The sequence below is a fragment of the Lampris incognitus genome, chromosome 7 (assembly GCF_029633865.1).
Source record: "Lampris incognitus isolate fLamInc1 chromosome 7, fLamInc1.hap2, whole genome shotgun sequence".
Taxonomy (NCBI): domain Eukaryota; kingdom Metazoa; phylum Chordata; class Actinopteri; order Lampriformes; family Lampridae; genus Lampris; species Lampris incognitus.
In genome coordinates, this window is record NC_079217.1 from 35550504 (window position 1) to 35563578 (window position 13075).

Here is a 13075-nt window from a genome sequence, read left to right on the forward strand (position 1 = left end):
AAAATATCATCTAAATAGCATAACAGACTTAGATAATTTTGATCACCAAAAATGGAAGTCATCATTCTCATGAAACTCCCTGGACTGTTACAGAGCCCCTGTGGCAGCCTGTTGTATTTGTAAAGCCCCATAGGTGTAGTGAATGCTGAATACTTCCTGTCATCCTCATGTAAGGGCATGTTATAAAATCCTGAAGTCAAGTCCATTGTGCTGAACAGTGAATTGCCACCAAGTGCTGCCAAGCAATCGGCCTGATGTGGCAGAGGGTGAGCGTCCTTCAAAGTCCTCTTGTTTAGCCACCTGAAGTCAGTACACACACGCAAATCACCATTCTTCTTCCAGATAAGGACTAATAGTGAGGCATACTCGCTTGTTGACTTTCGAATGATCTCTTTTTCTTCCATTTCACTTAAGACCTGACGTAGTTTTTGATACTGGCTCGGTGGCACACGTCTGAAAGGAAGTCTGAATGGCTTTTGGTCAATCAAGTGGATTCTGTGGACAAACTCTTCTGCTTTGCCGAAGTCAAGGTGGTTGCGTGAGAAGACATCCTGGTAGTGAACAATAAGTTTGGACAACTTGTCTTTACAGTCCGATGACGCATCACACAGGCTGATGTCCAGCTCACTCAGGCCAATGGACTCTAGATTCTCCCCAGCACATCTTGCATCAGGACAGACAGGAGTAGCAGGCATGGTGGAAGCGCTCTGATGACCACTGACTAGGTCTAAATCTTCCAAAGCGACACAGGGTACCAGGTCAGCAAGCTTAGCATTACGTCTCAAAAACAAAGGCTTTTCAGAGACATTCATCACTTTCAAGGGAACCCATCCATCTGCCCACAGGGGTGTGACAACTCTGGCGACCATCAGTCCTTTGGGTGCAGACCGTGCTGACGTAGGCTCTGTCATCACCGCACTACCAGGAGACACATGTGTGAGTTTTGGCAGCTTTCCCCACAGAAGGTATTCACAGCTGGGTTGAAGGCAAGTGGCCGAGTTGCAACGTACTGTGCCTATCTTGTCAGGCATTTCACCAGCGCCCCATCTATGCAAGCCAGCTAGCATGGAGAGAAACTGTTCGGTTTCAGTGTCGGTAGAGGACGGTGCAGAAACTGCTGTCCAGTACGTACTACACTTCTTTGACTCACACAGTATGTGTTTGATCACATTGGTTCCGATAATTAGGTCATCATGTTGTCCTTCAACTACAATCGTCGGCACAATCATTTTGCAGTCATTAACTTCCATGTTAATGTAAAAGGCTGACTTCGGGTGCACTCGTCGACCACCGACACCAATGAGAGTCACATCGGTGGAGAATCTCTCTTCTTCACACACTGCCCCAACAGAGAGCAGGTTACGCATAGCAGTATCACTGACTGTACATCCCACTGAGCCACTATCTAGCATACCCCCACTTTGCCGCCCACCTTCACTGGTACGTAAAATAAGCTGTCACTGCCACCCACAGTCTGAGTGTTTTGATACACAATGTTTGTTGACTGAAATTGAGAAAAATTGACAAAATTAAAAGTTGAATCAAAAATATCAGTGTCTAGCGAGTGGGAGGATTCTTTATGATCTGTATTGCCTCCCTCTGAATACAGGTCAGCTAGTTTCCCGAAGCCGGGCTGAGTTGGGGCGGGGCATTGTTTGGACAGTGCTGCCTTGAGTGACCAGGGGCCAGACACTTGAAGCAGAGATGGTCAGATTTGCAGTGAAACAAGGTGGAGTGATTAACATCTCCACAAACTCTGCATGGCGGTGCGCTGAAAGGGCTGGGGCGTTTCTGACTACGCTCAGGATTGCGCGGCTCCACCCTGGCCAAGACTCTCTCAAGCATGCTCATCATGCGGCCAAGGACTCCATCATCAGGCTGCTGAGCATTCTGTGGCGGCTGGACGTGCTGTGGTCGCTGGACTTTCTGCTGGACACATGCAGAGTCTGAGCATGAGCTGGGAGTCTGAAACAAAGACGTGGCATGAGAACATGGTGGACAAGTTGACTGGGGGTCCATCCGATGAGAATCAGAGTGAGCGCAGGTGTTTGAATCATTGTCGAACACAGCTGCAGGGTGACTTTTCAGCTGTGGGACACTGTAAGATGTTGCAGGCGCACCCCATTCCCTTTGATATTCATCTATCCTGAGCTGGATGTCTTTAGAGGTCCACTCACTGACAGGCTTGCATTTCAAAATTGAGGAAAGCTGCGGATCAGGGCAGTGCTTCGCGAACATTTGTGCCACCTCTCCACTTATGTTCTCCATTCTCCTACCCTGACGGTGCAGTCCTTCATCAGCTGTGTCTGCTGCTTTGTTTAGTCTGATGCAGTAGTCGACTGGATTTTCTTTTGGATTGGGCAGGGTGGTGTAAAAATCTTGCAACGGAAGTGATGATGAAGACTGACTGAAATATCGCTTTAGAATGTCATACATGAGATCTGGGTTCTGCTTCACATCAAGTGTGTCATCACTCCTCAGAGCTACTTTGACCACGTCTCTTGCCTTTCCTAAAAGCCTTCCTTGTATCTCATCCGCCTGTTCAGCTGTTGTGTAAGACTGTTTCCTAAGGTGAGCTTTTGTCATGGCTATCCATTCCTGAACAGAGTACTTGTCAGAACTATTTCCCCTAAAAGTCACAGGTTCACGTTCAGTCTTGACATGAACTACTACTGGCGTTGTGTTTTGTTGTGTAGGGCCTGAAGTCAGAACAGTCGCTGGTTTGTCAGTCAAAGGTGTATCATGTGTATTAGTACGATCAGTAAGTCCAGAAGAGAAAAGTCTAGCTGCAATGGAGTTACCTATTTGCTCTCCCAGTTGGCCTACCATATCAGTCAGGCGTTGCATGGCAATGCTATCATTCACCGGAGTAGAAGTCTGTGCATCCACCCTCAAAAACTGTTCACTAGGAGACCAGCCCGGGCTCATACTATGCCCCCTGTCCCAAACATCACTAACATGTTCTTGAAGACCACCTGCACTCTCACTTCTATACCCACTAGACAGTGTGTTAGCATTCAGACCATTAAAATGAGCACCCCTGCCCCTATTCACGGAGAAGCCTTTAAACCCATTGACCTGACTGTTATTTCCCTCAGCCATGATACCTTTAGAAACATAAAATTAGAAAAAGAAATAATAATAAAACTAGAAATGACAAATGCAGAAAATTGCTGTCACACCACCTGAAAAATACTGAACACTAAACTGCAGTGTGATGTGAGAAAAATATTTCTAAATATAGCAATATAGTACACTAAAAGTAAAGAGAAATGGCTAGACAATGTACAGTGTAGTTACACTTCCTCGTATTAAAACTACCATGGCTATATCTTAAATGCAGTGTTAGAGTGTCCCCTAGCGGTCATATACGGAATCACCAGAAAAATCACGCTGCACATTCCAGGAAGACAGCGAAGCGCAGCCCCCTCGGCGATCTGCTTGCGGAGCTGATCCAATTGATCCAGAAGAAGTCACGGCACCAGTGTAACGACCCTCACTTGTGCAGGTGTTCGTGATAGAGATTCAGACCAGGGGTTCCTAACAGTGGCTTTTATTGCCTGCATTCACAAATAAAACAACAATCCATGAGATTTCTGCTGCAACGCGACTGCATACAAGTCTCCAGCGGAAATGGTCTAGCTCTAAGGTACGGATAGTGCAAATGCCCAAAATGTGTCAAAGCGAAAGTAAATAGACAAACAGTCGCGCAGCCTCATATTTAACCTTAGTGAATGCGGTACAACATCTGGGGTTTAAACAAACCATCAAAAAGCATTGGATTACAATAACATGTTAAAATACAAATTTTTGGTGAATTCACTTTATCTGAGTGAGGTCATTTTCAACTCTGTTACAGATGCCTATTTTAATACCACGCCAGAAGATAAAACACAAGAAGAACCCGAGGCTAAAAAATATCGTCCATTCAATCGCAAGTATGACCCAGCATACATCAAGTTTGGTTTCATATCCAACGATAGCTGCCCGCCAAAGCCTGTCTGTGTAATCTGCCAAACTGTTCTCAATAGTGAAGCAATGAAGCCATCAAAAATGCGCAGACATTTGGAGACTAAGCATGCACATCTCAAGGATAAATCTGAGGATTTTTTTAAAAGAAAGAAAGATGAAATGGCTAACCAGACCAAATTGCTGCAAAGCAATCTGACAGACAACGAGAGCCTACTGAAAGCGTCGTACCTTCTCTCCCATCACATTTCCAAGTCTCATGCTCCCTTCACTATGGGTGAGAAGCTAGTTATGCCCTCGGTTGTGGATGCATGTCGTGAGGTTTTAGGCCCAACTGCTGCGACGAAAGTCCGTGAAATCCCTCTGTCTAATGACACTGTCTCGCGCAGGGTCCAGGATATGGCAGCTGATATTGAGTCCCAAGTGTTAGTCAGAGCCCAAGCATCTGACTGGTTTGCCATCCAATTGGATGAGACAACTGACATTTCAAATGCAGCTATGCTTCTTGTGTATATTCGCTACGTGCATGATAGACGTTTTCATGAGGATTTTCTTTGTTGTAAATCGCTGCCCTAGAACAGTGGTTCTCAACCTTTTTGGGGTCCTGGACCCCCTGCGTATTTTTGATCTACCCTGAGGACCCCTCCTCCTGATCTTGGGGGAGGGGGGTTGCAATTTGATAGAAACAGTAGAAACTGCATTTTAAATTGCATTATAGCATTTATTCACTCTTTGGGGCAAAAATAAGAGCTTTCAGTTGTAACTTAGATATAGTTAACAAAACAGAATTCTTATGCAGTAACTTTCAGATATATGTAACAAAACAGAATATGTATTCAGTAACTTTCAGATAGATGTAACAACAGAGTTTTTATGCAGTAACTTTTAACAATGCAAACGAGAGCGAGATCTCTTATTAAAATACAATAAATTACACTTGTGAAACAGATGTAATTAGAGAAAAAAGTCATGTTACCCTTTATAGTTTAGGTAGATAAAGGTCTCAGTCACATTTGAGTAAAATAATCCTATTTCTATAAATGTCATAGGATCTTTTTTTTAAAGATATTTTATTTTCACGGACCCCTTGCAATTACACCACGGGCCACTAGGGGTCCGCGGACCCCCGGTTGAGAAACACTGCCCTAGAAGACAACTGCTGGAGAAATATTTAGCGTTCTGGATGAATACATAACAGGACATGGGATGCTGTGGGACAGTTGTATTGGAGTCTGCACCGACGGAGCCACAGCAATGACGGGGAAACACTCGGGTGTCGTAGCTAGAATCAAAGAGGTGGCTCCCTTTGTTCAGGCAACACACTGTTTCATTCATCGCGAGGTGCTAGCATCAAAACATATGTCCCCTGAATTGAAAGAGGTACTCAATACAGTGGTGAAGATAGTCAACTTCATTAAAGCGAACGCTACCAACTCTCGCATTTTTGCAGCCCTGTGTGAAGAGATGGGGGCTGAACACTGTCACTTGCTTTTACATGCACATGTCCGCTGGTTATCCAGAGGGAGAGTGGTCAGTAGAGTTTATGAACTCAGGCGAGAGATCGAGGCATTCTCGATGGAAAAACAGTCAAATCTAGCTGTACACCTCCAAGACAATGCATGGATTGCCAAAGTGGCCTACCTCTCAGATATACTGGACTATTTCAATCAGCTTAATCTGTCGATGCAGGGAAGGGCATGTGATATTTTTCAGACGAATGACAAAATCGCTGCATTCAAGAAAAAGCTCTCCGTCTGGAAAACTCGAGTTGGCAAGGTAGTTTATGATGTGTTCCCATTATTTTCTTCTCTGGCTGATGAGAGTGAGGCGGATTTGAGTCCCATGCGCAAATTTATGGGAGAACACCTGAGCCAGACTTTGCTCAAATTTGAGGAATACTTCCCATCACAATCTGATGCATGCACTGGAAATCAATGGATGCGTGATCCGTTCACCACTGCCGAGACCAGCACATATCTGCGACTCTCGAGGAGGACACACTTGTGGAGCTGTCATGTGACGGAGGGCTGCGCGCTCGTTTCAATACTATGCTGCTTTCAGAATTCTGGCTGGCCTGCCGAGGAGAATACCCGCAACTCAGTGACATGGCAGTGAAAATGTTGCTCCCCTTTCATTCCACCTATCTGTGCGAGTCCGGCTTCTCAACTCTTGCTGCGACAAAACCGACATACAGGAATAGACTGGTTTCTGAAAACACCATGCGTGTTTCCCTCTCTTTCCCCCCTCGGTTTGACCTACCGGTTTCAAGAAGACAGGCGCACCCATCTCATTAGGTGAGCGCATGAATCAGACATTGATTATATTATGTTTTTGTAAGACTAATTTGATTTATATTGTTCCTCTTATTCTGTCTCTCCCTATACCCTCTCTCTCACACACACATGCACACACCTTTTTATTAAATAGCCTATTGATTTGGTCACCTGACAGCAAAATTATTTGAGGGAATGTCAGTCATGTGTGAAGGTGTTTGTCTAATTTATTTCGTTTTTAAAGCTAATTAGTACCTGTCATTTACTGCAGGGAAAGATGAGGTCCAACAGAGAGACAGCCAACTCAGCCAACAGAGAGACAGACAACTCAGCCAATAGACAGACAGACATCAGCCAACAGACAGACAGACAGACAACTCACCCAACAACAGACGACAGACAGACAGACAGCAGAGACTTTCAAATAAACATGATGTGGCGCGGACAAGAAAGACAGACACGATTCTGTAAACATAGCCTACATTTAAATGATTAAAATGTTTTATATAATAAAATACATTAAATAAAAAAATTAGTCTTTTTTCCCCCCAAAAAATTACGTAAGTGGTCCCCAGAGGTTGAGGGCCATGGATTACTGGTCCCTGGGACTAAAAAGTTTGAGAAAGGCTGCTGTAGATGATGAAATCCCTAAATTCCTTGCAATTGTACGTTGAAAAACGGTGTTCTTAAACTGCTGGAGTATTTGCTCACACAGCTGTTCACAAAGTGGTGAACCTCGCCCCATCCTTGCTTGTGAACGATTGAGCCTTTCGGGATGCTCCTTTTATACCCAATCATGACACTCACCTGTTTCCAATTAACCTGTTCACCTGTGGAATGTTCCAAACAGGTGTTTTTTGAGCATTCCTCAACTTTCCCAGTCTTTTGTTGCCCTTGTCCCAGCTTCTTTGGAATGTGTTGCAGGCATCAAATTCAAAATGAGTGAATATTTGCAAAAAACAATAAAGTTTATCAGTTTGAACATTAAATATCTTGTCTTTGTAGTGTATTCAATTGAATATCATTGTATTCTGTTTTTATTCACGTTTTACACAACGTCCCAACTTCATTGGAATTGGGGTTTGTAATCCAGCGAGTCAAGTAAAATCTTTACGAGAGAATACAAGCCCGTTTCATGCCATAAGCAGTCATCCGCTGTCCAATACAGCTGATGATTATATATGTATATATATATATATATATATGTGTGTGTGTGTGTGTGTGTGTGTGTGTGTGTGTGTGTGTGTGTGTGTGTGTGTTTGTGTGTGTGTATGTGTGTGTGTGTGTGTATATATATATATATATAAATTCATTTTATTTATGGATGCCATTCAAAGCACTCAAGGATCAAGGATACCTTACAAAACACAGTTTAAAACAAGTAGCAATGTATGAGACATCATAAAACCAAACAAAGTAGTGGTATACAATAAGTTAATACATCAGATAGGTATCATAATTAGTGCAAAACTCAACATGGGTGTAACCACTAAAGTCAGGATCAGACCGAACATGCCGATTTGAAAAGGTCCGTTTTGAGACGGGATTTTAAGGTAGAAAGAGAGTTAATATTGCAAATGTCTTGTGGGAGAGTTCCAGAGGTGGGAGTCAGAATGATTGAAGGCTCTATCTAGAACCCATGGTAGCCAAGCAGGCAGAGGGTGTAATGAGTTAGATGGCAGAAGAGGATCTGAGAGTATGGGAGGACGTGTGGATATGAAGGAGTTCGGAAAGATACAAAGGTGTTATGTTATGAAGGGCCTTAAAGATGAGAAGCAGAATATTGAAATCGATATAAAATTTAACAGGGAGCCAGTGAAGTTGCTGAAGAACAGGAGTGATATTATCTATGGAAAGAGTTCTGATATTGATACGGGCAGCTGAATTCTGGGCCCATTGAAGTTTATGAAGACACTTGAGAGGAAGACCAAAGAGGATAGAATTCCAGTAGTGAATACGGGATGTAATCAGGGTGTGAATAAGAATGGTGGCTGTTGTTAGGTGTAACTGACAAGCAAAGATGATTAATATTGCATAGGTGGAAGTATTCAAATGGAGTAACATTGTTGATGTGTGCTTCAAAAGATAACGTACTACCCAAGATGACAATGAGACTACTAATCTGATGGGAAGGAGGAACTACAGAATTGTCAATAATCAGAGAAAAATTTAACAGGTTTAGCCAAAGTAGTTTCAGTACCTCCAAGGAGAACCTCAGTATTATCAATATTAAGTTTGAGAAAGTTGTATGAGAACTCAGGTTTAATCACCAATAAGTTTTTCGGAAAGGGAAGTGGGCGGAAGAGTGGAAGTAGACTTGGTGGATTGATAGAGCTAGGTTTCATCAGTGTCGCAGTGAAATGAATTTAGAATTTTCTGAAACTGTGGCCAAGAGGTAGAAGGTCCTAGGGAACACCAGTAGACACAGGAAAGGACTGAGATCTCAATTTTTCAAGTTGGAAAAACTGAGTGCGACCAGAGAGATATGATCTAAATCAGGCAATAGAGGTGCCAATAATTCCAGTGGAAGCAAATCTCTCTATGAGGATGTTATATGAGAAGGTATCAAAGGCTGCACTCAGATCAAGAAGGAAAAGTATGGTTAAAAGCTCAGAGTCAGCTGCCATCAACAGATCATTGGTGATTTTCACAATGGCTGTCTCCATACATTTTATGGCCAGTGGCCATAAAATGTGTTTTACTGTGGGAAATAGGGTGTAACTGACCCATATAATTTGTCATAATATTTTTTATTATTATTGATTTGTATGGTGCTCATTATTGATTTGTATTTGGCGCCTAAAGTACAGTACTGATTGATATTAACAGCGAATTACACTTCCTTTTGTTATGTGACCTTTATTTGAAAAACTCTGGTCTCCCATGATGCTGTGCGCTGCTGCGAGAAAACGGCAGAACAAAACTGAAAGTTGGACACGATGGTCATGTTCGCTATGCACAGAACGAATTCACAACTTATAATTCATTGATCATCATCATTTATTTAGCACCTAGCTGGAAGGCGAACAGGTATGAGTGCCGATTGACTGTTTGATTCGAATTTCTTTATGTTTTTATTTACAATGTGTTCTTTGTGATTTGGAGATCGCTAATGATAAGCTAATGCTAGCTAGTGCTATGCACCCCGTACTGGTGGCTAGCTATGGGGGAAACGTGGTTGCACATATAATTGAATGATTGTTTTGTGGTGGACACGTATTGGGGACAGAATTCAACCCAGGAACTAAGGGTTAAGTCATGGTTGCCCTGGCAGGTTAACGCAGGGTTAAGTTATGGTTGTCCAGCCAGTTTTCTGGTTATTCTTGCCACCTCCGCTGAGTCGAGCTGTGGGTTTTGTTTGTCTCGCTGATTTACCGTGGATTAAAGAAAGTTGCCTACACGGCTAAAGTGTGAACCTACGGTCTTCTCCGTTACTTCGGCTCTACACTGGTGACCCCGACGTCGGTTTTCGGATAAGTTTTCTGAAACCACACACATTATGGCTACGAACGCCGTTGCAATTAAACTGCCGGAGTTTTGGGAGTCTTCCGCGGCTACATGGTTCGCGCAGGCTGAGGCGCAGTTCGCGCTCAGAGACATAACAGCAGACGAGACCAGGTACTACTACGTAGTGGCAGCGCTGGGGTGCGCTACGGCTTCCAGGATAAGCGGTTTCATAACCAACCCACCGGCCGATGGTAAATACGCCGCACTTAAACATCTCCTCCTTGAAACTTTTGAACTGTCAGCAACGGAGAGAGCACGTCGCCTCTTCGCAATTCAGGGCTTGGGAGATGGCAAACCATCGGAGCTAATGAGCAGGATGTTAAACCTACTGGGTCAAGAAAAGCCATGTTTCCTGTTTATGGAGCTGTTTCTGCGCAACATGCCGCCCCACGTCCAGACTGCGCTCGCTAACTCCACCATCACTGATCCCCGTGAGCTGGCAAAGGAGGCTGACCGATTCTTCGTCGCTACACAACGTTCCTCCCATGCCGGGGTGCTGGCTCCTACCTTCACTGGCCCCCCGCCGACATCGCGGGCGTGGCCCGACGGTGGCGCCACAGCATCAGACCGCTACAAGCCCTCTGGACTCTGTATGTACCACGCTCGATTTGGTGCGAAAGCTAAACGGTGCCGTTCCCCCTGCAACTACAGGCCGACGGGAAACGAGAGGGCCAACACTCAGTAGTGGCCATGAGTGTTGGCGATACGAGCAGGCTACTCTTCATCCTCGACACCATCTCCGGTCGGCGATTTCTTTGTGACACGGGCGCACAGAGAAGCGTGCTCCCTGCTACTGACGTCGACATCATGGGCGGGGAGCGGGGCCCCCAGTTGGCGACGGCTGACGGCAGCCCTATCCACACCTACGGCGTGCGGTCTGTAGAACTGTGTTTTGGTGGACAACGTTTCACGTGGGAGTTCGTCATGGCCAATGTAACGCTTCCCCTCCTCGGAGCTGATTTTTTGTGCGCTTACGGTTTGCTAGTGGACATTCAGAACAGCCGTCTGGTCGATGCCTTAACCTTCTCCTCCTTCGCATGTACGCGGAGGGAAGCGGCCTATGCAGGTCTAGCCAACTCTCTCTCAGAGGCAGACAAGTTCACCCGCCTCCTCGCTGAGTTCCCTGACCTCACCCAGCCTACCTTCTCTGCACCCACCGCTAAGCATGGGGTGGAGCATCACATTGCTACGAAGGGGCCCCCGGTCTACGCCAGAGCCAGGCGTCTCGACCCCGCCAAACTCGCCATTGCCAAGTCTGAGTTCGAGCACCTGGAACGCATGGGGATCATCCGCCGCTCTGACAGCCCGTGGGCGTCCCCACTCCACATCGTCGCTAAGCCTGATGGAGGTTGGCGCCCATGCGGGGACTACCGCCGACTAAATGACGCCACCACGCCTGACCGCTATCCTGTCCCGCATATCCAGGACTTTTCTGCAAACCTGTCTGGCAAATGCGTCTTCTCAAAAGTCGACCTGGTCCGTGGTTATCATCAAGTTCCCGTGCACCCCTCAGACATCCCCAAGACAGCGGTGACAACCCCATTCGGCCTATTTGAATTCCTACGAATGCCATTTGGACTCAAAAACGCGGCCCAGTCCTTTCAGCGGCTGATGGATTCAGTGCTCCGTGGCCTTCCTTTCATCTTCGTCTATTTGGACGACATACTCATCGCCAGCGCCTCCGAGGAAGAACACCTGTCCCATCTTCACGCCCTCTTCACACGCCTCAGCCAGCATGGGCTGATCGTCAACCCGGCGAAGTGCCGGTTCGGGCTGACAGCCATTGATTTCCTCGGGCACCGCATCACTGGGGACGGGGCAGTCCCCCTGCCCTCAAAGGTGGAAGCGGTGGCGGCCTTTCCGCGCCCCCAAACAGCTCGTGCGCTCAGGGAGTTCATCGGGATGGTGACATTCTACCACCGCTTCATTCCTCGAGCCGCCTTTATCATCCGGCCACTGTACGAGGCGCTGAAAGGCATGTCCCCCAACCAGGCGGTCGACTGGACAGCAGAGCGGGACCGTGCGTTCACCGAGACTAAAGCTGCGCTCTCCCAGGCTACCCTGCTAGCGCATCCTTCACCTACAGCGCCTATTTCCATAACCACGGATGCATCGGACTATGCTGTTGGTGCGGTTCACGAACAGTGGGGGGGGGGGGGCTTGGCAGCCTTTGGCCTTTTTCAGTCGCCAGCTTACACCCCGAGAGCGCAAGTATAGTACTTTTGACAGGGAACTCCTCGGTCTCTGGCTCGCCGTCCGGCATTTCCGTTTCCTGCTAGAGGGCCGCGAGTTTACTGCGTACGTGGACCACAAGCCCCTCACGTTTGCCATGTCCAAGACGGCCGAGCCATGGTCCGCTCGCCAGCAGCGACAACTCTCCTACATTTCGGAATTCACTACCGACATCCAGCACGTCGCTGGTAAGTCTAACCAGGTAGCTGACTGCCTGTCTAGGGCAGTGATTGGAGCGGTCCACCTAGGCCTTGACTATGCACAGATGGCTGCTGACCAGGCCACGGACCCGAGCATCCTCCGTCTCCGGGCCTCCGACACGGGGCTCCGCCTGCAGGACGTTCCTTTCAGCGACACAGGTGTCACCCTCCTGTGTGACGTCTCCACAGGACAGCCCAGGCCCATCGTCCCGCACAGCTGGAGACGCCCCGTATTTGAAGCTGTGCACGGCCTCTCTCATCCAGGCGGTAAGCCATCCGTGCGCCTGACCTCTGCTAAGTTTGTGTGGGAGGGACTTAAGAGAGACGTGAAAGCGTGGGCCGACTCGTGTGTTGCCTGTCAGCGGGCTAAGATACACCGCCACATTAAGGCGCCCCTGGAACGCTTCGCAGTGCCGGAGAGACGATTTGACCATGTCCACGTCGACCTGGTTGGTCCCCTACCCCCCTCCCATGGGTTCACCTACCTCTTCACTGTGGTGGACAGGACTACGCGCTGGCCTGAAGCTGTTCCCCTGGCATCCTCGACGTCTGCTGATGTGGCCCGGGCTTTTATTGGGTCGTGGGTCTCACGTTTCGGTACGCCTTCCGACCTTTCATCTGACCGTGGGCCACAGTTTACCTCAGAGCTATGGAATGCTGTGGGTGAGGCTCTGGGCGTCAAGCTTCATCGCACTACCGCCTACCACCCTCAGGCGAACGGCCTATGTGAGCGCTTCCACCGGTCCATGAAGGCTGCGCTTCGGGCTACTCTCAAGGACTGCAACTGGGTTGACAAGCTCCCATGGGTCATGCTGGGCCTGCGGACCGCCCCGAAGGAAGACCTACAAGCCTCCTCTGCGGAGCTGGTGTACGGCACGCCGCTGCGAGTCCCAG